This window comes from Pleurodeles waltl, chromosome 5 (genome assembly GCF_031143425.1).
Source record: "Pleurodeles waltl isolate 20211129_DDA chromosome 5, aPleWal1.hap1.20221129, whole genome shotgun sequence".
In the NCBI taxonomy this organism is placed as follows: Eukaryota; Metazoa; Chordata; class Amphibia; order Caudata; family Salamandridae; genus Pleurodeles; species Pleurodeles waltl.
In genome coordinates, this window is record NC_090444.1 from 229,916,588 (window position 1) to 229,939,504 (window position 22,917).

General features: G+C 44.7%; 1 protein-coding gene and 1 long non-coding RNA gene across 3 annotated transcripts in view; one reads left to right on the forward strand and one right to left on the reverse strand.

Moving 5' to 3' along the window:
- TRERF1 (transcriptional regulating factor 1) overlaps positions 1–22,917 on the reverse strand; it is a 675,896-nt gene that overhangs the window by 502,887 nt on the left and 150,092 nt on the right. The window lies entirely within an intron of this gene.
- The window catches only part of LOC138295580 (uncharacterized), a 160,524-nt gene that overhangs the window by 36,738 nt on the left and 100,869 nt on the right, over positions 1–22,917 (forward strand). Inside the window, exon 2 of the long non-coding RNA XR_011203628.1 lies at positions 9,496–9,616. This is a non-coding gene — a long non-coding RNA (uncharacterized lncRNA). The remainder of the gene's footprint in view (positions 1–9,495; positions 9,617–22,917) is intronic.

Here is a 22,917-nt window from a genome sequence, read left to right on the forward strand (position 1 = left end):
GGGAAGACCCCTTCTCCTTTCAGTCCTGTGAATCGTAGAATGTGCTTTCAAAGGTACCATGCTTCTTCTCATAATTCACATGTTTTGTATATGCCTGACAGGTTAATCCTGCTGGCGTGACCATGTGCATCATCTGCACACTCCTTGCGGTCCAAGCCCCTTGAGAGTTTGTTTCAGATCTCCTGTCCCACCTCTTCTAGGTCAGAGAATCGCCCTTCTGCTTCAGTAACTCTGTCAACTGTGCCTTGGAATGTAGGTTATAGCAGCAACCCATCCAACACCATTTCAGTGATCTTCCCTTTCAAAAATGTGTCTGTGTTGCTGATGACCTTCAGCATAGTTTTGGTGGAAGTATCTTTGTTTGTCTAATTGTCTGCCATCCATGTTAATGTTTCTGGTAGGTTTATAGCCCTCTCCATAAAGGTTACTGCTTTTGTGTATTTGTCATTTTTGTGCTACAGAGCCATCTGGGTGCCCTTTTCTCCTTGAGGGGTCCAAATGAGAATAGAGGCGAGTGGCAGCAAAGAGAAATTTTAAAGCACTAGCCCATCAATGACTTCTCAGTATCGAACTAAATATTAGGAGAAGTAATAGGGCAAACAAAATGAAGCAGATACAAAAACTATACCATAGTTAGATTACTAGAACTCTGCTAGACATCTGGGAAGTCCAGGCCATTGCTTGACAGCTTATAATACATCATTTGTCACAGACGCCCATACAATTTAGCCAATAGTTTACACCTGCATGTGATAGAGCAGCATATCAAAAACTGAGATAGTGACTGAAGATTTTTGGATGACATATTTGAGGGAGGGAACGTAAGATTTTTGAGACTGTATGAGGACATCTGTACTTCCGCAGCAGAGGGATTAAGGTACCAATACCTTAGGCATTGCATTCTCCACCCAGAAAACAAAGAAGTGGCAACTAGTCAAGAAACCCAATTTGAGAAAGTGATCAAATTATTTAACAGTACCAAAAGCCTAATGGTAAAATATCAAATATTTGCAACACCATTAGTATAAAGTGGAGTTGTATGTCCTTTAAGAAGGAAATAGTAGGAAGTGAGATACTCCTTTAAACATGGAAATGCTTACAGAGGGACAAAGTTGAGAGTGATTCTGGCCTCTGAGTTCGGAATGGTCTGTAGCCTTCTGTTTTTTTGCTGATCCCAGCATACAGGGTGTGCCCTTAGTCTAACTTGTTTGTGACCGGGCCATGCATGATGGTTTTCTAGGTGCTGATTGGGAGACATTTGAAAATCTTCCTCAGCATCTTCAGGGTATGGAACATGAAGTTGTGACAACACTGCCTTGGGCAGTCATGATGAGATTGCTGTTGATGATGACCCCAAGGTTCTTGGTTTGGGTTGTGGGGGTGGGTGTTAGTTATAGCTCTGTTGGCCATCAGATGGAGTCTCGCAGTGATGTGCTTCTCCAGGCAATCACAATTTTAGACTTGTCCGTGTTCGTCTTTAGACACTTCATCCAGTGGGCGATTTCAGTCATGTAAGCACTGAACTTAATCCAAGTACTTCTCGGCATTTGTCTGTGAGGGAGAGAATGATTTGCATGTCATAGGCGTAGGACAGGACATTGATATTGTGAGAGCAGATAATGTTAGCTAGAAGGATCATGTATGCGTTGAAGAGGATCAGGCTCTGGGAGAATCCTTGCAGAACTCCGCAGATTAAGTTGCAGGCACCCAAGGTGTACAGTGCAAGGCTGACGGACTAGGTCCTTCCAATCAGGAAGTAGCAGATCCATTGTAGTCCTTGTTCTTGGATTCCGATGCTGTGTCGGCACTTGATGAGGATGGGGTCGGAGACTCTCAAATGCTGTTGAGCGGTTCAGGAGGATGAGGGCTGCCATGTCTCCTCTGTCCAGAGTCATGAGGATGTCATCCGTGGCAGCGATGAGGGTAGTTTTAATGCTGTGGTTGGGTCTGAAACCAGACTGAATAGTGTCAAATAGTTGGTGGTCAGTGAAGTGTCTCCTGATGATCTTCTCTAACACTTAGGCCAGCGAATGGTAGAAGGGATATTGTACTGTAGTTTGTGAGCATTGAAGGTTTCTTCAGTAAAGGGACAACAGTTGCGCGCCTTCAAGCACCTGGGAAGGTCACAGAAGAGGTGATGGCATTCGGAATGGGTGTGAGCATGGCACTGATGTGTTGCAGTCCTCTGAGGTAGGCGTGATGGGGGTAAGGGTCTGATGGAGCCCTTGAGTTGATGGACTTCATGGTGGCAGCATTTTTTCTGCGGGGTTGATGGGCCAAGTGATTAGCATTGATTTTTTGGATAAGATTGGGATTGGAGGTCTGTTGGGTTTGGTTGCTAGCTGAAGTTGTTAAAAATGGCAGTGATTTTGTTGCTGAAGAATTGAAAGAGATTGTTGCAGAGGTCCTGTGAGGGGGAGATCAAGTTGGAGGCGGCCGATGGGGAGGTGAAATCTTTCACAATGACAAAGATTTATTTGCTTCTGTTTGTGTTAGCATCAATGAGGTTTACTGGAATGGCACGTATGGTGGACTGGATCATTTGGTGGTGGCAGATTTGCATTTGCTCCTGTCAGATTTGTCCCGGCTCATTCTCCATTTGTGCTCCAGTTGTTTAAAGTGGCGTTTCATCAGTCTAAGTTCCACCGGGATGGGTATGCTGTACCTGATCTGCCCAGGGGACTGGTGTGGGCTCATCCTCTCAGATGTTGCTGAAGGCAGTAAACAATAGGGTCCAGGAGGTGTCTGGCATGTGGGTACATCCCTTTACTCACCGGATGAGGTCCAGGCTTCCAAGGTTCTCACTGAGTGCACTTGAGTTGAGGTGGATGTGGTCTTCCAGGTGGAAGTTCAGATATCTGAGTAGGATGTAGTTACTAGCACAGAGGGTGACGAAGGGCCTCATTATGATCTTGGCAGATGGAATACTGACAGATATTCCAACTGCCATATTATGATCTCCATAGGATATAATGGAAACTTTATATGGCAAACGGGATATCAGTCACGTTTGTGACAGAGTAACCCGGTCCACAAAGATCGTAATCAGGCCCATAGTCTACGATGGTGTTGGTGAAGATGGTGTGTGGCCCTGGTGGTCTATAGATGAGAGTGCTGATTATGGTGAAGTTGGCTGTGATGTGGAACTTTAACGACAGGTGTTCCATATTGGAGGATAACAGATCCAGATGATGATGTTCTTGCGGATGATGTTGATTCTGCCTCCAGGCTTGGGAAGTCTGTCTTGTCTGGCAATCTTGTAGCCGGGGGATGGCTGTGGCAATGCCAGGTGCTGATGCAGGGTTCAGCTAGGTTTCTGTGAGGAAAAGAAGGTCAGGGGCATTATCGTGCAGCAGGTCCCAAATCGCAGTGGCGTATTTGCTGGGTGAGCGGGAGATAAGGAACAAGAATGGGAGTGTGGAGTGTGGGTGGTTGCAGGACTGTGTGCGTGTGAGAGAACGTGGTGTTGGGTGCTGTTGGTGCAATGAGTATTTGTTTTGTGTGCTTAAAAGCATAGAAAACCTGCAGGAGGCGCAGGAGAATGCTACCTCGATGTTGCATGGTGCGGCAAGGCAGCAGCATGTGGAGCAATGGCTAGGGTTGAGGTTCTCAGGAAGGTAGTGGCAGAAGGGTGAAAGACCAGGGTTCCTGGTGCTAAGCACGGTCCAGGCATGGACAAGTGCAGACACGGCTTCCCTTCTGTGTGCACGTTGTGCATCCACGCTGTGTTGCCATTAAGTAGGTCCAGGGAATGGAGAGGAGTGATATTACTTCCTGGGCAGATGCATGATGGGAAATGCAGTGGTGTCATGGAAACTATGAATCCACAACCTGGTGAAATATACCCGCTTGTTGAGATGTGAAGGAGAAAATATGGGAGGATCAGATAAAACAATTAGAGACTAGTTGGGGTGGAAAAGGAAAATGAAAGTGTAAAAGGTGCATAAATCCTGTATGTGCCCCTGGCAATCCGCAAAATGAGAAGGCTGTAGACATATCAATAAAAATTGTAATACAAAAAAATCAAGAAGTATATTATTGAAAAAAAATATATATAATGGAACACATATAGACCTACCACCAGAGGAAGAAATACTTTTGTATATATATCCCCATATAATTCTGTCACACTGAGTCATAGTTTGAGACTTCTGAGGTTGCTCTACATCAGCTAATTCTATTAATTTTCAGTCCACCTGTGATGTACTTAACTCTGGGACCTCTACGGTTACTTTTACTAATAGTCATGATGGACTACACACAAACAAAAGTAAACACAGGACGGATTCACATCCAACCTTAGACACCGTATCATCTCTGCAGTTTCCTGAAGGCTAGTGACATGCTGTTAACAATATAATGTAACTGTCTTTCTACTGTACAAAACATTGTCACAAATGCGTCACCACATTAAAACATAATTAGATGGTAATTTCTGCTTACGCTGTAAATGATAACCCGCAATATTCCTAAAATGAATACTTTTAAGCCATACATTAATGTTTTAACTATTCAACACTATATTCCATATTGTATTTCATAACACTACATTTTGTTATAATATTTTTTAAGTGGGATTATGTCACAATACTGAATGAGAAAATATTCAGTGCAAATTATGGCCTACCACTAGATTGTTAAGGTATGTATATACAAAGAGGTGTAGATTTACTATTCTTTTTTAAACTTTTTGGGGCCTTTTCACAAAAATAACTCTACTCATGAATACATCTACATGTGTAAATTTACTATTTGTAATACATTTACGACTGTAAACTTACTGCAAAGTGTCTCCAACATCTTAATTCAGAGGTAAAGCTTAATTTACACATGTAAAGTTACTACTACTAACTTTTCACATATTGGGGACATCTCCGCTATCAGGTGAAGATGTGACAAAGTATATGGCAAAGTATAGGGAAAAGTAAAAAAAGTTCATTAAACTTTAAAAAAATGACTAAAAACACTTTTATGTTAAATATTATTGTAAATTATTTTTGTGTATTTATACTAAATGTAGAACAAAATAAATAATGTGACTGCACTACTAATGTATTTTTAATTAAATAATTATATTTATTATATTAAATTGTATTATTTTTTAAAGATTTATTAGTTATGTTTATTCTATAGTAAAAAAATAACTAAATGTTATGTATAGAACTGATTTTTTTATTCTTTTTTAATAAAGTTACATTTATTTTTTAAATGCATATTTTTAGATGTTAGTATATGTTAACATTATTTTGTATGGGAGGTTGTTGCAGTACTAGTCATTGGTCATGTGTGGTGCTGGATTAACTCTAGGTCTGAGCTGGAGTGCATTTACTACAGTTTTGGGTCCCTTTTGGATGAGTAACTTTAGAAGTATAATTTACTCTTCTGTGGACTGGTAATTGTCTCTCTGTGCACCCTCCTTACCCCATCCTTGACCTCGTCCTTAGTCCTCCCTAAACCTTTCCCATTTTGTAAATATTCCCAATTTTTCTGCCACTCCCCTGTTTCTCCCACATTTACTACAAAATGTAGGTGTGTGTGTGTGTGTGTGCGGAGATCTCTGCAGCTGAGGTGATGATCTGTACGCATAAAAGATAGAAGAGGCAGAGACCTCCGCATGCAGGTTTGTGAATAGCATTTTGTAGTACATAAGTAGTACAACTGTAGTCCCCCTAAATGTAATACAAAATACAGTTTGTGAGTAAGCCCCTATTTAATATATTTTAATATACATTCAGTACACTATTGGTCAAGTTATCCATGTTTCACTGGTTCCCCTTTGAAATACTGTAGCTAAATCATAATTTAGGACTGCTTCCTGATAAAATGTGAGCTTCTAATGCTAAACTCCTGTAGTCTCATGTGTAATTCACATACATATCTGTGTAGTGTCCACGGGTGTAATCCCTATATATGGTAACTGAACAAGCTTTCCATACAACCCATTTTTTTACATTTCTAAAGACACCACTTACTTTAATACACTTGTTTAAGGCCTGATTTAGAGCTTGGCGGAGGGGTTACTCTGTCACAACGGTAACAGATATCCCATCCACGGAAATACAAATTCTATTATGTCCTATAGGATTTATATTTTGGCGGACAGGATATCTGTCACCTTTGTGACGGGAAACCCCTCCGCCAACTCTAAATCAGGCCCTATGTCAGGCACCACAACTTAATGGTTGGTATTCCTGCACTCCCCCATACCTATGCTATGTTTCACTTTGTAAAAATGAATGATAAAGTTACTAATATATTCTTGTATTTAACAACAATAGCTATGTCATCCCAGAATTCTAGTAGTACAAGCTGGGTGATAATGTCCTAGGTGTGCTCCCAAACTTGTGTTTTATTTCTGATATCCTATTCCAATAAGTGTTTATTCTCAGCTCTGACCAAATAATGTCACAGAATGATGCCTCCCACCTGCACCCCCTAAAGGCAGTTCGTTGAGATGGTAAATATTCAGCAGTGTCCTATAGTAATACAACTTTGCTGTATTTTAAGCTGGATTAACCTAATGTCAGTTCTGATTGCTACCTCTCTGGAATTAACTAATGCCTCTTGCCAATCCTCGGTCAACTCACCTACATCCTTCTCCCATCTTCTCTTAAGTTATCTAGTGCATGTGTAGCGATATTAACTTTTGTTTTGAATATTGCAGATTCAGCCTTGACTTTTATGTTCTCCGCAAGTCCTCTATTTTTAAGTGCTGAGTGTTGTCATAGTTCTGTTTCAATTGGTATGTTTCATCTGAGCATGAGCTATTGAAGAAACTCTTGATGAGACAACTGAAATTCTTGTTGCATTTGGTCAAAGAACAACACAGAGGTGATTAACCACACATCTTGCAATTTCCCAATTCTTTCCTTTCCTAACTTGAAAGCCTCCTGCAACTACTGGAAGGCTGATCGAGGTTGCCTACCCATGTAAAGAGTGAGAATATCCTATACTTCTCATCTTACACCAATCCACCGGCGAGGACGGTTTATCTTGAGGACTAAGGGCCATATGTACCAACCATTTTTACAGTTGGAAACGGCTTTATCAGGCTGTTTCCGACCGCAAACATGCTTTTATACATGTACAAATGCCAAATTACGATTCAGTAACACAATTTGGTTTAACGATTCAGTATTGGAAAGGGGCATGTATAGGGCATTTCTTCCAAATACCGATTTGCAGGTCTATGTATGAATGTTTTGCAATCAAATTACGCCCGCAAACTATTAATTTTTTACTGCCTACTAAAAGGTAGTAGTAAACATTTGCAAATGGGAAGAAGTCCCAAAGGGGCCCTTCACCTTTGAGAATGTAAAAAATATTTTTTAAGAACATGCAGTGATCCTAGAGACCACTGCCTGCTCTGAAATAAGTAAACTTCAAAGTTTAATTTGTTCTTTTTATAAACCTCTCATTTTCGTTTAGGGAAAATGGGTTGCATTAAAAAAAAAGTTTGCTTTATTAAAAAGCAATCACAAACATGGTAGTCTTCTGACCCCAGCAGGCCACCATCTCTGTGATGGCTATTATTCCTAATGGGTCTCAAACGGAGACCTACCTAATTAATATCCATGAGGTAGTTAGTTTTGCGACTCATTAGGAATCACTATTGAAAACGTTTATGTTTTCTTACATTAGGAATTGCGGTTTCCCTTGGGGAGCATGGTTTGAACACTGACGAAGATAGCAGCATATCAGTGAGGCCCTGTGCAGACTCCATCCTGCCAGTGAAGTAAATGCAACAATAGTCTCCCCCAAGGCATTCTTCAGGTGACAATGATGGTGGGCGACCGCAACAGTTAGTTCTTCAACCTTATCAGGCTTCTTCTGAGAAGAAATTAACTTTTAGCTGTGCTCTTTCACTCACAGTGTGCTCTGCCCGCCATTTTGTTTTTCAAGTGAAGTGATATTTAGCTCTCTGCATGCTACAGCGGCGTTTAGAATGAATTTTTCCCATAATCTTCATTACTGTCTGCATTGCTAACTACTGGATAACTACTTATTGACATTTAGGTTAAAACTAATTTCGACTCTCGTTTTCTGAGAGTGTGGAGTGCTCCGCTCGCCATTTTGCTTTGTACATGAGGAATCGATTTGCACTGTTTGCTCTTCAAATGGCGATGTATTGCGGGTAGATCATCTGTGGATGCCCCAAAGTCATATTTATATCTAGCTGTGCCACCCATCTATATTGCATGCAGTTGCCTTTTTCACTGCACTGCTTGTCACTCTTCATACGGACAGTTATGATGTCTTACTGCTGTTCTTGTAGATTATACGTAAGGCATATATCTTTTCAATGAGAAAGGCACTATCCTCAACAAAGGGTATTTTATGCTGATATTGTTATTTCACCAATACTTTTTTGGATTCCTACTGCTGTATGGGGAGAAGTAAAAGGACTCTGAATAGACTTGAATCTTCTTTTCCTAAGACAACACGTATTTGATTATCCAAATGTCTACTATGATAAAGGGTAAATGCTTGCATACACTGGTAGTCAGGATCCTACACGTGATGTGGTTATTTCTTTCCAAGTTTCAGGTACTATATCCAAAAGAGAAATACTTTAAGATCCGTCAAGAGACCTAAAAAAGATATATAGATTCTCCGCCCAAGTCTCCTTTAACTTTAATACTTGATGGAAGAATTAAGATCTAAACAACTGCTTCTCATTGAAACTAATGCCACCTTACAGACACTAGAAGAAAGATGTTTATTTTGGACAATAGAATGTCTTCCTTGGAAGAGGGAACAGGGAAGATTCTTTGCCTAATATTTCACAACTAAAAAAAGAATGATATGCTTAAAAAGGTCACTGAAGATTTAGAAAACAGAAATACAAGACAATCTCAGATAATATGGTATCCCAGCGTGGGGGTGTAAGGATCTGACATTGACACCTTTCTTCAAAAATGTTGCCAAAGATTGTACGTATTAACTTTGCTTCTCTTCTTAGCTTTCAATGAGTTAATCATTTTGGTGCGAAGCAAACATTGTCACCTTAATCCAAATCTAAATGTATTATTATGTTATTCCTTCAGTATTCGGAACTGATGGAGATTGTTACTGCCGACAAACTTTACAATAATATTCAACACAGTTTAAATCTCTCAAGATGTTTTCGAAAGCAACTGCAAACAGAAGGAAACCATTTCTAGCATTGCGACCTCAGCTAAAGTCTTTAAATGCTATGTATGGTTTGGTTGATCTGTGCTTCTTCAAATTTACTTCCCAAGGCAAAACAACTACTTACACAAATGCTTCTGTTCTCAGAGCTTTTCTTCACCAACAAAGAATAGAGGATATGGACCACAAGGGTGCTTGTTCTATTGGTTAAATCAATCTTGTTTTATTATTGTTGGTTTTAAATTATATCTTATGTTTCTCCTTTCAACTTTTTTTTTTAAATGTGGTCTATATGTCTATTGCTTGTTTTTTCTATTATTTTCTTTTGTTTTAATATCTTATAGATTTATTGTCTTTTTACAGGTTTCTCTGTAATTACCCAACTTTGTCGTTTTTCTATATTGTTATCTTGCACATATGGCCATTGGATCTGCAGTGGTTTATGTCACCTTTCCTTCTTGCAGTATTTATATTATCTCTACGGGTAAGATAATGTTTTCTTTATGTCATTGATTCTGTGCCATTATAAATTGTGCCTTGGTTGGTTTTTCATTTGTTCGTATCCTATAGTTATTGAAGCTATTTGTTGCAACATTCTTTGTATTCACTAAGCCATTGTACATTTCTCTTACATTAGGTGTTTCAACACCCCTGTACCTTAATTGGTATGTGCTGTCTTCGTATTTAAGCTCCACTTGATAGTCGCCAAGTGGGTCACCTATTCTTTGTATAGCTTTGTTTTGGGGATTTTTTCCCAATTATGTTCCTGTTTTTTCTTTTCATCTTTCTTCTTTCCTATCCTCCGTTTCTTTTCTCATCTTTTTCTTCATTCAGATTATTCACTGATTGTACAAGACAGTAGATAATACTATAATGTTCATATAAGATCTGAATGAACCTTAGGATTATTACGCAGAACATTAAAGGTGTGAAAAAGACATGAATACTGTCTCACTTAGTTCAACTTAACAATTGGTTCTCTTGCAAGAAACACATCTGTCGGACACTGATATACTTAAACGAAAGACATAACAGGTTGGAGACATTTTCTACTCCTCGTCCTTTGGCAATAAAGGAGGTTTAGCTTTTCTATGTCATAAACACTTGCATAAAACTGTACTTTCAGAGGGAAACGACACTGAGGGTAGATGGCTCTTGGTACACTTGAAAGTGAATGATATTGAATTGTGTATTGTAAATGTATATGGCCCTAATTTTCCTCACCCTGAGTTCTGGTCTACCTTACTTTTGAAATTCACAAAATACTCTATAGATAACTTAGTTGTCGGGGAGATTGTAATCAGATAACTGGCCCCTTTTTAGACAGAGGGTCACATATTAAATTTATTCCTAATAAAACATGTACGGTCAGATGTATCAACCAATGTTGCATTTGCAAACAGTGTGAATCTCTAAATTAGACCGTCTGCGAAGGCAAAATAGCCTTTCCATATGTGTGAAAGGTATTTGCAGTCCAATTTTTGCAAATCGCAATTTTTGCTATTTCCTAAAATTCTCACTCCTAATAGAGAATCACAATATGCGATTCACAAATAAGTAATCGAGAATTCTATGTATGAACTATTCGCAAATTGCAAATGTCGCACAATGGGGATTTTGAATGTGCAATTTACCACCAACTGAAATCAGGTGAAACCCATAAAAACAAGCCCAGAGTGCATCTGCATTTCCCACAATGGCTGCTTTCTATGTCGTGGTGAGGAGGACGGGGATCCTGGCAGGTTTGCTGAAAAGGAGGAGGCGACAGGAACACATTTTTAGAATGTGCATTGCCATGTTTTTTCAGACAGGGGAGGAAATCTTTGATAAGTATAAATTAAATTCTGCCATAACTTTAGATATAATAGCTGAACTCCAACCACAACTGCAGCAACACACTTGCAGGACCAATGCAATTCCCACCCATGTACAGGTTTTATGTTCCCTGCACCTCCTAGCCTCAGGAAAGCTACCAGGAGGTCATAGCTGCAGCAGGAGATGTGTCCCAAAGTGCGCTGTCACACTTTTTGCATGCATTTCAGGATGTAATGCTAATGAAAATCAAAGATCATATCAGATTTCCTAACACACCACAGGAATTAGAGCTCACTAAATTAAATTATGACCAGTTTGCCCAATTCCCACGCCACTGGCTGCACTGATGGGACACATGTTGCAATATGTCCACCATCTGAAAATGAGTACACCTTCAGAAATAGGAAATGTATCCATGCATTGAACGTTCAAGTAATATGCAATGCCTCAAATCTGATAACTGACTAAGTGGCCAGATCCCCTGGTAGTACATATGATTCCTTCATACTTTGCCATAGTGGAATTTACACACAGCTACTTGGTGGTGAATTTGGAGAAGGATATCTACTAGGTAAATCTCCTAAAAGCTGTGCAGTATATATTAGAGTTGGATCGATGTTTGCAAGAGAATTTGAGGTTTTACTGTATAAAGAATCGTGATTTTCTTAAAGACAAGGAGGCTAGTATTATGCATTATCCTTTTTATTCACTCTTCTGAGCAGCAAACCATTGAAAGAACCAAAAGAACCTTAACAGCATCACAAAGAAAAAAGAATGTTCAAGGCCATGTAATCCAGGAGTCCTCCATTTCCCTCCTCTTTTGTTTGAAATCTTCCTCCATTTCCGAATATTCTCCCACAAAGATTATCCTCTCTCACGAATCTGCAAAAAAAACAAGCAAAAAACTATATATATATATATATATATATATATATATATATATATACACACACCAAATACAGACAGTAATCACTTCAATCACCTCCTGTTACTTACACAAAACACGATCAGAAAAAAACAGTTAAAAAAAACACACACCTCTCCTACTTCTAGGGAGGGTGGTTGGGATAATGCTAGCCTCCTTGTCTTCAATAAAATCACAATTCTATATACAGTAAAACCTCAAAGAATCGCCATTTTATGTCAAGACAGGAGGCTAGCATTATGCATGTTTAAAGGCATGCAAAACACTTTTCGAAACATGGTCAATATTCTTGAAATAAAAAGTTCTAAACGTTTCCGCAGAAGACCAATGTGCAGCTTTCAGAATAAGATCCAGATTTCCTCCCAACATAGAAACATTACTTGCCATAGCTCCCCTCACTGAATGCGCTGAGAATCCCGAAATATCCACACCAGCCTCTCTGATAGCACCTTTCACCCATCTAGCAATAGAAGCACTTGAAACCCCCTTAAACGGTTTCCCATAAGAAATTAATAGTTGCTGGGTACCTGTTCCCCTTTTTTCCAACATTCTAGTTTCATAATCCTTCAAGCAGCGAACAACACAAACTTTTGGACATTCGGCAAAATATGGATAAAAGATTGAACCAGACATAGGGTCTGATTACAACTTTAGAGGAGCGTGTTAATCCATCCCAAATGTGACAGATATACAACCCGCCGTATTACGAGTCCATTATATCCTATGGAATTCGTAATACGGTGGGCAGGATATCCGCCACATTTGGGACGGATTAACACCCTCCACCAAAGTTGTAATCAGGCCCATAGTCTTAGTGCGTTTACACACCTCAAAAAGAACTCCAGTTGATTGATAAAATCTATGATTTACTTCCAGAGCTCTTACATCTGAAACCTTCCTAAACGAAACTAAACAAAGAAGAGTAGCCAACTTCCATGAAAGCTCTCTATCACCCAAATACCTGTTTACTGGCCACCTTTGAAACAAAGACAGGACTAAATCAACGTCCCAAAAAACCTCATATTTCGAAAACGGTGGACGTTTCAAACGAATACCTTTCATCACCCTACCAACCAAGGGACTCCTATCAATAGAAACCTCCTGACAAAGAACGTGACCCGCTGCAACCGCAGACCTGTAATAATTAATCGTTCTGTATGACAAACCTCTATCATACAACCCAGCTAAGAAATTCACTACATTTACTCCTTTGTGAGCACCAACTAGACCAAATCTTCCAGATACTTCTATACCTTCTCTTTGTACCAGGTGCCCATGATTCATCCAATAATCCTGCAGCTGACTCCGAAAGGCTTCTAAATTCTCCCGAATTCCTGATATCCTCCAGACTAGAAGGTTCAATGAACCTGACTCCACCATAGGATGCTCCTCTCCTTCCGCCCCTGACAAAAGACCTCTGCAACACTTCATTAGAATCGGAAATTCTACAGCCATCTCCATCACAGAAACCAAGGTTGAGTTTTCCAAAAAGGAGTCACCAGACCTAACTGATACTGCTGCCGCCTCACCTGTAACAAAACTCTCTGGATCATTGAAGAAGGAGGAAATGCGTAACCTTTCATTTCCGACCAATCCTGCATAAACGCATCCACTGCCATAGCACCTGGATCGTGCCTCCAACTGACGTACTTTTTCAACTGAAAAGTCAACATGGAGGCAAAAAGATCTACTTCCAAAGGACCCATGACCAGATTTATTTCCCTGAATAGATGCTCGTTCAATTTCCAATCGCTGAAATCTCTCACCTGATGAGAATTCCAATCTGCAACCACATTTTGCACACCTGGCCAAAACACCGCTTTCACACTGATTTTGTGCTCTAAACAAAAACCCCACAATTCCTTCGCCAACTCTGCTAAATTCCTCGAACGAGCACCTCCCAATTTGTTTATATATTTCACCGCAATAACATTGTCCATCTTCAGGAGAACAGATTTTCCTTTTAAAACATCCCTGAAGGGGGGCGTGGCTTCGGGCGTCAAGATGGCGGTCGCACTCTGAGAGTGCTCTGTACCCCTCCGTCATCCGCCCGTGGTTAATGCGGTCCGACTGAGCGAAAAGACGCCGCCCCAGACATCCTTGTGGCCCTAGGATCCCCTGGAGGGCTTGGTGCAGTGAGCAAGCGAGGATCCTGGACCCCGTGTCCTCGCGGCAGTCCGACCGACCCGAAAGAAAAGATGGCGGCCGCAACTAGGTACGCCCGACTGGGCTGAGATTGGACCGGCGGCTCCTCCAGATGCGACCGCAGCGAGCCGGGGGAGCGGCGAGGGTCCCCCGGCAATCTGGGCCCGTGCTCCGGCCGCGGACCCCCACGAGCTGGGGGGCCGGCGCGGCCCGATCCAAGAAAAAAGCGCCAGGTGAGCGGCGCTGCCCCTGCGTGCCTGCTCATGGGCACCGGCTGGGAGGCCGTGGCGCCCGCCTATCCTGCTGATCGAGCCCGCGGGGCTGAACTGAGGCGGCCGGGTGGAGATAGGAAGACCGCCGCCGCGGCTGATGCCCCTCTGCCCGGTATCCCGTTTGGCCCAGGGAGAGAGCCGGAGCCGCGTAGAGGGCCGGGACCGGGCCGAGGGTCGGGCGTAGCCCCGTGGGGGCGAGGACGCGGCCTGAGGGCAGAAAGGGGGGAGAGGAGAAGGAGGAAAGCGGTGATAGAGGGAGTCCCCCCCCTCCCCTCCCTAGAACAACAAATGGGAGACCCGATGGCCTGTTTTCCGCTCCCCCTTGGACCTTTGTCCGGATGAGGTTCGCCGTAGCCCACAACAGCCGCTGGGATCAGACCAGGAGCTGGGACGTGGAGGAGGGCTTCCCAGAACTGCTTGAAAATCTGGACTCCGTATCACAGATAACCTGTCTTTGTCAAACAAGATACTGGAAATCAGCGGCCTGCTTGAGATGGGACTGGACCTGCTGCAGAACTGCCGGGCCCTGGGAATGAGGGGAGCTAGACCCTAGACTGGAGCGAATTTTTCCCCCCTGTGCGGAGAGGGTGGAGAGGGGACTGTCGGAGGAGGACCAGCGGCTTGGCCCTCCCCGCGGAGCCGGCAAAGGGGCTGCCCTGGTGGGGCCCAGAGGAACATGGAGGAGACTGGAGGGTGCCCTTGAGACTGTGACCTCCCGACGTCATTGCGCTGAGTGCCGGGACCTCCTGGATAGGCCTGTCACGGCGGGACCACACCATGTTGTCTCCTTCCTAGACCCAAGATAACTGAAAGCGCACTGAGGACTTAGGTTTGAAATGTAATACGGTGGGAGCAACGTGTCTGACCCCCGTCCCAGGTGTCATGATGGGAAAGGATAAGGCGAACAAACAACCTCCACCCTCCCAGCAAAAAATCGACCAGTTCACGACGATGACGGGCCAGCGAGGAGGGGGGGGCGCGGCTAGTGGCGGCCCGGCGCCGGACGGAGTGAGCGCCATCCTCCAGGCTATCCAATCATCGCAGACGGCCGTGGAGACCAAAATCGGAGAAGTGCGAGAGGATATGGGCCTTATTAGGCAAGATCTCAGAAATGCAGTGAACCGAATCACCAAGGTTGAATCCCGAGTCTCCCAGAATGAAAATTATCTGTCTGACCTCAAAACCAAAGTGGCCCAGCTGCAGACCCGAACCAACGAGCTTCACCGCCGTGCGGAGGACGCTGAGAACCGGTCAAGACGCAATAACCTGCGCTTCATTGGTTTCCCCGAGGGCATAGAGGATGACAGGGCCTCCGAGTTCCTAGAGAGATGGATCAAAACCTGGATGCCGGACCAATCCCTCTCGCCCTGGTTTGCGGTTGAACGGGCTCACAGGGCGCTCGCCCCGCGCCCTCCTCCGGGCAGCCCAAAACGCCCGATGATTGCACGATTCCTTAACTTTAAAGACAGAGACAATATCCTTAAGGAAGCTAGGCGGTCGGAAGATCTTCAATGGGAAAACCACAAAATCCTAATTTTTCCGGACTACACCCGGGAGGTGCAAACCCGCCGCCGGTCGTACGAGCTCGTTAAACAAAAACTTAGGGCAATGCAACTCTCGTACATGCTCCTCTTCCCCGCACGGCTCAAAGTCCTTATGGCTGGGAAAGCGTACTTTTTTGAAACACCGGAGGAGGCATGGGACTGGCTAACAGAGGAGGGCGTCGGAGCCCAGAGGGGTCCCCCAAGACCCGCTGGGAAAACTCCACGTACCGAACCCTCCCCCTCGGGAGGGCCCCGGAGGAGCCGGCGGCGTACCAGGTCCCGGAGAGGTAGGCAGAAAGACCCGGACACCCCTGCAGACAGTGAGGCGGCCCGAGACTCTGGTTCACAGACAGAGAATATCTCCATTACTCTCCTTGGGCCTCAGACTTCAGCCCAGACAGCGGAAGACAGTCGCTTGAGCCAATCCCCGGTGCTCGGCTGACATGATGTGTGTGGCCCCCTCGATGGATGCGGGGGGGACTTACCTTGTTTGACTTGCTGGTGCGGGCCCCGGAGGGGCTACCATTGATGACACTGAGACTTCCTATTGCATGGTGCCTAAAGCTCGATTTGTGACCGTTAATTGCAATTGATTCAAGTGAAAGGAGGGGTCCACCACTCCACCCCAATGACAGTCCTATTGGCTGTCTAGTTCTGGTTGGGTACTTGGGCGACAGATGCTTCCGGGGTGGGAGTACGGGGATGGGGGTGTTTTTTTGGGGGGAGGAAGTTTGAAATAGATTTAGAGGGCAACGAGTTAGTTGCCTTGTTTGTATTTTTAAGGTTTCATTGATATGTTTTAAATGGTCGTCCCTAGGTCCGCAGCCACACACTCAGCATTGTATAGTACCTGCACAACCCACGCCTGGCCCTCACTGACCCAAGTCCTCTCCTGGAACGTAAACGGCTTATTAGATAAGATAAAGAGATCAGCAGTATTTAGCACTCTCCGTAGATATTCCCCCTCAGTGGTCCTCCTACAGGAAACCCACCTCCTCGGGTCTAGGTGCCCCATGCATGCGCGAGGTGGATACGACAGAGTATACCACACGGGATTTTCCAGAGGCTCTAGAGGAGTGGCCATCCTGCTCCATCGGTCTCTACCCATGGGGATCACAACCACGCAGTCCGACCCGCAGGGCAGATTTGTAGTAATCACGGGGACTCTCCAAGGGTCACCGGTAAATCTTGTGTGCGCCTACGCTCCTCCGTCAGGACTTGACGCCTTCCTACTTTCGCTTCACCGGGTGACTACAGGACTTCCCCAGGGGACCACCCTGCTGGGAGGAGACTTCAATGCAGTTCTTGACCCTAGTCTGGACGTATCGGGTGGGATCACCGCTAGTAGATCCAACCGGGCTTCAGCCCTAAGCAACTGGGCGGAGAGCCTCGGCCTATGCGAGGTGTGGCGCACCTGGCACCCCAAGGAACGCCAATACACACATACATCGGCGGCCCACCAGACGCAATCCAGAATAGACCTTGTGTTCATGCCCGCCTTGGACTTCTCGAACGTCACAGGGGCGGAGATTCTTCCTCGGGGAGTCTCTGACCACGCGCCAATACGTGTCCGACTGGGCGGAGCAGATCCCACCAGGCGCCCGATGTGGCGCCTGAACGCATGGCATTTACAAGACAAAGACTACACTCAGGAGATCAGGAATCACCTTAGTCAGTATTTTGAATTGAACCTAGGATCGGTTCGATCCCCAGGAACAATATGAGCCGCCTGTAAAGCTACTCTCAGAGGGCATGCCAAACACATCCTTCGATCCCACGAGCGAGACCAGAACTCCCAGGTCTCTGAGCTGGAGACCAAGGCCTTAAGACTGGAACACCAACACGTGAACTCGGCATCGGCCCCTATCATGAGACAGCTGTCTAGGGTGAGAGAGGATATTAAACACATAATGCTGGACTCAGCCAAGTACATGTGGAGAGCCTCAGCAGCCCGAATTTATGGATGGGGGGACAAAAATGGGAAGCTTCTCCATTGGTTGGCCACCCGCCCCCTGGCCAACAGAATTATACCCGAGATTTTAGAGGACGCGGGCTCCCTCGTCAAAACATCTGTCGAAATTGCACAAAGTTTCACCTCCTACTACACCCGCCTATATGCCAAACACCCCCGCCCCGTTATTGAGAGAGAGACTCCCCTCTTAAACGATATTACCCTTCCCAGGGTGTCCCTGGAGGCAAGAGGCAGGTTGGAAGAGACCATTAGCCTTGCAGAAATCTCCAATGCAATATCCAATCGGGCAAGACCCCAGGCCCCGATGGTTTCCCGGCAGAGTTATATAGCAAATGCAGTGATATTCTGGGTCCCCACTTGCTTAACATGTATGAGGAAGCTGAAAACCGGGGCCGCTTCCCCACTGAAATCGACCAAGCGACAATTGTAGTGATCCCCAAAACTCAACCCCCGTCACGACATTGCTCGGCGTACCGGCCCATCTCACTCCTAAATATTGAGATCAAAGTGCTCTCCTCGATCCTTGCCTCCAGACTGAAGGAGGTAATGCCCACGCTGGTGCACCCTGACCAATGTGGTTTCATGCCCACTCGTAGTACTAGGCACTGCATCAGGCGGCTACATCTGGCCCTGGCGCACCACAAAACTCTGTCACACACCTTTGGCACTACTCCTACTTGATTTTGTAAAAGCCTTTGACACAGTGGATTGGTCTTATCTCGAACAGGTCCTGCAAAAAAACGGGCTCTGGTCCAAATTTCGAGGACTAGTGAAACTCCTATATTCTAACCCGACTGCCCGAGTCCGGGTGAATGGAGTGGTTTCTGACCCATTCCCCATTGGTCGTGGAACTCGACAGGGATGCCCGCTATCCCCCCTGCTCTTTGCGCTAATAATAGAGCCCTTGGCGGTACTGCTGAGGGGCGACCCACTGATTGAGGGCTGGCCCTGGCCCTCCGGTTCGGAGGACCGAGTGGCGTTATACGCTGATGATGTTCTCTTGTACATTTCTAACCTGCCCAAGAGTGGCCCCCGCGTTCTAGAGATCCTGGGCCTTTTTGCGGAAGCCTTGGGATTGATCCTGAACCCCGCCAAATCCCTGCTGGTTCCCCTACATCGCTCTCAAGACTGTATGGATTGGCAACGAAACATCCCAGTGCGAAGGAACAGCTTTAAATATCTAGGTGTACATATCTCACTTCTTCCCGAGTTGGCATGGGAACTTAACATTACGCCGCTAACAAGGAAAATCAAGACCGATCTCTTGCGCTGGAGAGCCCTCCCCCTGAACCTGCTTGGCAGAATAGCGCTGTACAAGATGATGATCCTTCCCAGGCTCCTCTACCTTCTGCAAAACTTTCCATTTCCTATCCCCATGAGATGGTTCGGGGAGATGGACTCTTTAGCACGCCAAATCATATGGGGCGGCACCTGTTCACGACTGGCGCTCAAAACTTGTCAGAGAGACATATATGACGGTGGCTTGGGCATGTCCAATTTCCAATACTACCATCTTGCGATGCACTTGCTCGTGATTAATGAATGGGTAGGGGGTGGGTGGACAGATCCCGCATATCAACTGGAATTACAGACGATGGGCTACCCACGGATCTTCGGCGCCCTCTACGGGAACCCGATCTCCCGAGATGTCCCAGACGTGACCAAAGTGGTCTTACAGGGGTGGCGGACCGCTCAGAAGTTGACGGGGTAGTGGGGACGTCTTACCCAGCAGACCCCGCTATGGCACGGGAGGCAGTTGGTAGAAGTGGCAGGCCTGGAGGGTTTTCAGAACTGGGATAACATAGGTATTTCCACATTGGGCGACATCTGGGGAGGGTCACACATGCGGTCCTTCCAAGATCTTCAGAAACACTATTCATTAAACAAGACACAGTTCCACTGGTATCTTCAGCTTCGCCACGCCCTGCTAGTACATGTCCAGGCAGGAGACACCATACCCGAGCATAGCCCTATGGAGGCAAAGGCATTGTTGGGAGACCTGGGCAGGAGAGGTGTTTCCCAGATATATCGCACCCTAATCACCGTCACTGCAGGTTCCCTGGGGGGGCTCTGCCAAAGATGGGAGGAATGGGTGGGCCCCATGGAAGAGATGGACTGGGTAGAAGCACTGATGGCCCGCGTGCCCTTACAGTGGCCACTCGCTTCCGATTAATACAAACCTACTTTCTTCATACTGCCTATCTCACGCCCACCAAATTACACAGAGCGGGCCTCCGCTCCACAGCGGAGTGCCCCCGATGTGGGAGCCCCGCGGCTGATTTCTTCCACATGGTATGGGCTTCTGGGTTCTTACAGGAAGATATAAAGAGGGTGCCTTTGCTCCTCCTTCTAGGGGTCATGGGAGACACTGGGCTGCGAAGAGCGGATCGGACCTTCCTAGGGGTGGCATGCCTGGTGGCCAAGAGGGATATAATGGCGGACTGGAAGGCCAGGAATGCACCGACACTGACTAAATGGAGACGAGGGGTGGACTGGTGTGCGCAGCGTGAAAAACTTGTATATGAGGCCAGAGGATGCTTAAATAAACATAATAAGATATGGGGAAAGTGGGAGGCCGTAGCAGGCTTCTAGATTGTATATAACTTTTATCTACAATGTGTTGCTGGGGACAACGGGTTCGATTACTGTTATATGCCCGTTGACATCATGTTAATTGTACGTATCATTGTTTCTTGCAAAATCAATAAATACTCTTTATCAAAAAAATAAAACATCCCTGAAACTCTGTAAAGCAAAAATCCCCGCTTGCAATTCCAATCAATTTATATGACTTTCTTTTTCCAAACAAGTCCACACTCCACCTATCTCCAAACCCAGACAATGAGCACCCCAATCAAGCTTGCTCGCATCTGTTTCTAATACAAAATACAAAAAAATTGCTCGACCATTCCATGCTTCCAAATTCTCCTTCCACCAAACTAATTCCTCTCTCGCCTCTTCTGAAATTGAAATCCGATCTCCATACCAAAGACCTTTTCTTAGCCCAAACTTCTTTAAACGCTGTAAGGCTCTGTAATGCAAAGGACCTGGAAAAATCGCCTGAATAGACAAAGTCAAAAGTCCGATCACACAAGCTAAATCTCTCAAAGTCACCTCCTGCTTCCTTAACAAAGACTGCACCACCTTATTTTCTTCACTTTCCTTGTTGGTAACACTAACTGACAGTTTCATGACCACTTCGAAACCCAAAAACTCCAACCTTTGAACAGGTATCCACACTGACTTCTCCAGATTTATAATAAAACCCAGACTCTCCAATAAATCTTTTCACCATACACAAATGTTCTTTTAAGATTCCTGATTCAGAATCAAAATGTCGTCTAAATAGATAATCATTCTCACACCTCTTTCTCTGAGAAAACCAACCAATGGACGCAAAACCTTTGTAAAACACCAAGGCACCGAAGCCAGCCCGAAGGGTGAGCTCTGGAACTGATACAACTGGCTCTTCCACCTGAACTGCAAGTACCTCTGACTGCATTGAGCAACTGGAATTGTAAAATATGCATCTTTTAGATCCAATTTCACCATCCAATCCTGTTCCTGCAAAAGATCTCGTAACAGATGAATTCACTCCATCTTGAAATTATAATAAGTCAGATTTATCACCGACCTCCATCGCTTGTCTTTCTTCTCCATCAAAAACAAAGTACTTACAAAACCTTTCTCCTGATCTTCCAACTTCACAATCACATTCTTTTCCAACAAATGCTTTATTTCCATACATACAATCTCTTCCAGCTCTTTCTGGAAGTTTAACTCCTTTGGCTCCACCACCTGCACCGGTTCTACATCGAACTCTATCACATAACCCTGAACCGTCTGCAGAATCCACGAATCCTGAGTGATTAACTCCCAGTTCTCTTTGAAAACTTTCAACCTTCCTCCCACCTTTAATGGGATAGAAGTAGAAATAGTCTTCATACTGGCCTTGACTTTGCATGTGTCCCACACTTCTGACTCTCGATCTCGCAGACCGAGCACGTCCCCTTCCTTTCTGTGGGTAAAATTGAGTGCCTCCAAAGTTTCCTCTGAAACTTCCCGCCCGGCCAGTAAGCTGCCCTCTCCTACCAGCCCTATCATATAAATTGTTATTTGAAAAAACTATTTTCATAGAAAAATGCGCCTTGTCAAGACTCGTAAAAGTACGGACATACTTCGTCAAGGTTTTCACCATGCTGTCTCCAAACAATAAACCCCGAGCATCATCAGAAGACTCCTTATTTGCCAAGTCAGCCAATTTAGGATTTATGCGCATCAAGACCATTTTCCTCCTTTCCGCCAAAATTCCTGCATTAGCATTTCCAAGAAAACATATTGCTCTCTAGCACCAACCCCGAAGGAGATGAATATCCAAATCCTTCCCTTTAAAATATGCGTCCTCCACAGTATCAAAAATTCTTGCCAGGGGACCCAAAACATCAAGCATCTTATCTTGCACTAATTTCAGTGATTTTGCCAAACCTTTCCTAGGATCTCTACCCAGCTTAAATAAGTAAGTTAGCATATCCGGATCTAAATTAGGAGTCATACAGACTTTTTCATCAATCACGGGCCTAGAACATTCCACCCTCATAACACTTCTCTCTTCCTTCTCTAATGGCTTACCCAGCCTTTCCTTAACATAACGTGCCACATGCTCCAATGGCCACCACTCCTTACCCCGAGGGTGTCGAATATCTCTGGGCTCAAATAATTTTTCCCCTAAAGGATCCAATAATTCCTCACCTGAATTTGCCCTAAAAACCGTTACAAATTCATCTTCCAAATCATCTTTGTATTCCAAATGCAAGACATACTCATCGTCATCCTCCACCAAAAATTCCTCAGTACAGCCCTCCTTTCAGCGTCAAGCTGACTTTCCTTTGCACCGCTTAGTGTACCTTTCTCTCTCTTGAGCCGCCAGGGACTCCTATCTGTCTCACTTCCTTAGACAAATGTCTTTTTTTATTATAACACTTTCACCAGGACCCCTTAAACGGTCCTCGTCTTCAGAAAGAGAGTAAAACTCTTCATCATCTACTCCTTTCCTCTTGCCCAGAGCCTGCCTCCTGGACTTCTGAACCACCGTCCTAACCTAGAGACGATCTT